Source organism: Pundamilia nyererei, unplaced genomic scaffold (genome assembly GCF_000239375.1).
Source record: "Pundamilia nyererei isolate P.nyererei 1_Seehausen unplaced genomic scaffold, PunNye1.0 scaffold00004, whole genome shotgun sequence".
NCBI lineage: Eukaryota > Metazoa > Chordata > Actinopteri > Cichliformes > Cichlidae > Pundamilia > Pundamilia nyererei.
The window spans coordinates 4,563,555-4,568,712 of NW_005187405.1; positions in this window are offsets into that span (position 1 = coordinate 4,563,555).

Sequence of the window (5,158 nt, forward strand, 5' to 3'; positions counted from 1 at the left end):
AGGCTTTCGAGCCTATACAGCTTGGAGTAAGACAACATGCATGAAGAGGATGATGTGGACAAAATACTCATTTGCCTAATAATTCTGCACTCCCTGTAGTTTACATTTTCAGGTCACAAATGACAAATAAATATTCAATGTGACCACCTTTGTTCTTCAGTGTATCCTGAACTCTCTTAGGCAAGCTTCCTTGTCATTTCCTGAAGTACTCTTCAGGAATAGTTCTCCAAGCTTCTCTGAAGGACATTCAAAGTTCTCTGTTGGATGTTGACTGCCTTTTATTTCTCTGTCAAGATGATCCCTCACTACTTGAATAATGTTTAGGTCTGTGCTCTGGGGAGACCAATCCATGACTGATAGTGTGTTACATTGCACTGGCAGTGTGTTTGAGGGTCATTGTCATGCTGAAAAATGAAGCCAGTTTAGTGGATTAAAAGCTACCTGTTTTTCTTCCTTATTTGTCGATTGACAGCCACCTTTCCATTTCTGACGAGGCTTAGGTAAACAGTAGATGAAACAGCTAAAGGTCCAGATGTATTTCTCAGCTCCTGTGTCAGGTCTTTGCTGGATTTTTTCTTAAAGACATTACTTTAAGAGTCGCTTCATCTGCTGCATTGTTTTTAGGTCTTTTTTGGGGCTCCACTTGTCTAGTTACCTCGGTTTGTTTCCAGCTAAAAGCTCTTTAGGAATCACCTTGATGGTGTCAACATATCATTTCATGCCTGTGTGTTGTGTTATTGTTGTCATTGTTTTAATTTCAACTAAAGATCAATGTTGAGTGGCTGAAAAAAAGAAGAAAATCTTCAGAAAGTCCAGAGTAACAGAAAGTATTGCTCACGATCAGTCCAACAAAATACTTGAAATTGCACGATAATTGCTGTCTCTCTCTCTTTTGTTCCATGGGATGTTAAGTCAACCTGAAACTTATGCAAGCCAAACTCCATCTGGTATGAAGAAGCGAAGAGAGGATATGTTATAAGTATGAAGATGAAGCCCTAGTGGCTCTACAACATTGATTTTCTGCCTCACATCTCCTGAAGAGTCACATAGCAACAGAGACCTCTGAATCTGTAATCAGATCCAATCAATTGTGCTCCTGTCCTGGGCCACACACATGTGAACCACCATATAAGTAAATTAACCTGCACACACAAAGCATAACATCTATTCTACCATAATACGACACACTGACGTTAGATATACAGAAGACAAATGAATGAGGAAAATCCAAACAAACTGATACAATAGTCAGCTACAATTTTCACCTCCACCCTGACAGGGACAGAAAGATGGGGATAGTGAATTGGAAAGGTGGAATGGCACCCAAGGGAGCAATGGAACATTCACACTGGTGCTCATCCATCTCCAGGACATGAGCAAGCTGGCTGCCTGTAGCATGCCAAACAGAGGACGCCTTATAGAGAATTCAACATGAGCTGTAGGCCAGCCTCGTATATGTGTGGCAGACGTCCTTTTGTACACACATACTAACACACACAGCTGCTTCTTAAACTCCTTGATCTTACATTGCACACCAATGGTGACCCCAGCGATCTAACTGGAATGGGTCTGATGCTGGTGGAGCCACATTTCTCTAGCTGGCCATTGTCACATGAAGACAAAGTTACACTGTTTTGCTAACGGCCAGACTTTCCTGTTGACAAATGTTCAAGCTTCTCTTCACCGCCTTACTAAGGCACACTACATTCTAATCATGCCCTCACCTTACACATCAGCTTAAAAACACTGATTTGAAACCTAGATTAGACAATAAGCAACCTTAAAATTAGGCTACAGCTTTTGTTTTGTTAGCTTGCTAAAATGGCACTATTATATCTAGCACCACTGCTCTAAATTGTGAGTAAAATTAACAAAAAACTTAAAACCGCCATGCTTTTATTTTAATATTATTTATTTCATTTATAAATTCACCATCATTAAGTAAAATCCAACTGAAATATATAAAATAAAATGTTTATTTATTCAAATAATGAATCATTAAGGAAAATGGGCTAGGTGTAAACTAGCTGTAGATCAATCAATTGCCTTTCATTTGACCAGATTCCATTAAATTAAACATTTTGCATTATGCTTAGTTAAGAAACAAAATTAAGGATTTGTTTTTTAAGGAGTTTATTTCAAATCAAAACCTATAAAATGCAACCACAAAGTTGAAACATTTACAGATAGCAAAGTATTTTAAGACTGGTTTAAACAAAGATGCCATGGCAGTTACAGCATCTTGTTTACTCAAGCCCAGAATTTGCATTGTAATTCGCATAAAAAGTCAGCAAATGATAATGCACGACGCTTTCAGAGCATGCTCAGTTTGTTGCTTTGGTTTGTTGCCTTTCTTAATGTTGTAACACCAGCTGCAATGAGATTCAACAGCTCTTGCTCTAGTCACAGTTCTTTCTTTTGCCTCTTCCCATCTTTCCTTGTATGATACTGAAAAAGTGTGACAGGGAGCAAGGTCTGAAAAATCTCTTCCCCTGTGGGTCTTAAGTAAGTAAGTAAGTAAAATTTTATTTATATAGCACTTTTCTAGATAAAAGATCACAAAGTGCTTCACAAGGTATAAAACAAAAACAGTCAAAAGTAAACAAAATGCAATTTTAAAAAGATGTGTTTTAAGCTGTTTTTTTAAAAGTAATCACTGAGTCTGCAAATCTTAAGTTCTGAGGAAGAGAATTCCACAGTCTGGCGGCCAACTGTCTTATTAGTGAGTGTTTAAAAAAAGCGAGCTGTCCACTGCAAGTGTGGTGATTCAAGTCTGTCTCTATTTTTCTTTCATAACGGAGAGAATAATTTGGGATTCTTATGGGATAGGAAATTATTGCAAAGCTAAATGCCTGTTCATATTTGATGCTCTTCATACACAGAATGGCTGAGCAGAAGGAGAGATCTGATAAGTACAATGTTGAAAACTTTTACAGCTCTTGACATGCACAAAAGCTTTGTCAATGCGTGCTGGCTTTTATTCTGTTTTATGTTTCAGAAATAAATTGTCTATCACTTCACAATAGCATTTTCCCACTATTGGACACAAAATGACAACATCGTCATGCTCAGTGTCAAGAAAAATACACAATTTAACGCTGTCTTCTTGCCCACTGCCAGCAGAACTGTACATGATGTGAAACACAACTGACAAGTGAGGCCAATCAGTGGTTTGGAGACAAAAACAAAACAAAAAAAAATCCATTATATCCTATTGCAGATTTGATCCCTGTCAGCATGTCCGAGGCTCTTCTTGATGCAATGTTGTGTTGAAAATGATTTAATTGGACTCAATTAGTCAGCTCAAAAACTCACTGATCATAATGCTAATTGGCCTGCGGAGCAGGGTGAAAGATCGGCATCCTGCAACGATGGCATGTGTTACTTTGTTGTAAGCACCGACAAACCTCTGAAGAGAGCGAAATTGATACATTGACGAGTGAAAGTCAAGAAGGAGAGCTGTGGTTAATGGCAGCCGCAGGTCCTCCTTCGTTTCTCCTCTGCCTCACCCAACTGCCCATTTTTGAAAAGCTATTTCCAGCGCTTTCCTTCTTCCTTTGCTCATCACTGTAATCCCCTTGCTGAAAAGGTAAGACAATCTGGGGGTGGTGGTTGGGGGTACTGTCACTGCCACCCTAGTATTGCACAATCAGCTTGAATTCAGAGAACATCTGAGGAGTAAAGGCAGGTACGAATCTTAAAGCTCAGTTTGCAGTCTGTGACGTGACTGTTCTTCGTCTCTGATTGTGTGAATTAGTGTTAGATCTACTCTTTACTATGCAGTAAAGATTTCTGCATGCATGTGTGCAGTGTGTGTGTGCAAGGATGTTTAAGTGTGTTCTGGCAAAGCCAGTCAGACAGAAGCGCTGATGTGTGCCATAGTTTAAAATAGCCCCGCCAGACAGACAGCTGAGCAGCTGTGACCTCAGGTCCCCTGCCCTGAACTTTCAGTTGCACTCAGTGACCACACTGTTTCTTTCAACGTGCGTAAATACGCAATGAATCATCTATAGTCTTTATCAAAACTGCTTAATGAATAAAAGGAGTGAAATAAAAGTTCCAAGCAATTATCAGACTAACTCTATTTTAGTTTCAGACTCATATTTTAGAGTCTTTCATGGCTTTGTTCATCCAATGGCAGGCTTTGGTTTTGTCAGGCAGGAACAATCCATCCCAATTACAGCTTGGGCAAAGAGAAGGCACGCTATGCACAGACAGACTGGGCACCCTCCTCTCTCTCCTCTGCAGCCAAGCAGACACTCAGTTTTATAGCAACAAGCATGAAATAGACTCCAAGGATCAAATACAGCGTGCGTGCAGTTGGAAGTGTGCATTTGCGAGACAGGGTGTGTGAATGAGATCATTGGTGTGTGCGTGCGTGTGTGCGTGACAGATGATTTTTGTGCACGTTGTGTGCTTTAGTAAGGAAAGTGCTATTAGTTATATGTTCCTGGGCTGATGGCTAAAACAGTGGGAGGTGCGGTAAGGCTTGAAGCGCTGCTGTCACCTGATGCATTGCCATTTTGCATTTTTTTTAAAAATAACTAAAGATCATTGTTACACTGGAGACCAGTTATACCATCAATTCTAAATCCTTCTGACACTATGTAATTATTCTGGCTACATGCAGTGATGCTAAAATAACTCCCAAAACAGCCTCAGCCTGACATACAGTTGATTTAAACCATAGCCTCACGCTATCTCGTTGGCGATTACCGTACTCTCAGCGTCATAGCACAAAAGAAACATGGGCTTCTGCACTCCTTGTGCGTGCTTTGTGTTTGACTAAAAATGATATCAAGACTTCAGGGACAAATTAAGGGTAATTAAACTCGACGAGTAGGCAAAGTTCCCCCTCAGGAGTGGTCAACAGGTCAGTCTCACATGAGTGCAGTGAGCTGACGTCCTCCCTGTCATCATGACTGACGGTGCCAAACTTATTCATGTCTTCTGCACACCGCCTTTGCCTCTATTCCTGGCACAAACACAGACTGATATGTTTAGCAAAAGGCTTCCTAGATGCAAATAGAGAAGGTCAGACTGAGACAGCTTGCCCTGCCCATGCCCTCATAATTCAAACCTTGTCACTGCTGACCAGCTGCAAGCATGAACACACACTTTATCCTAAAAGCTAAGCCCTCCTGGCTCTAGCTGGTGC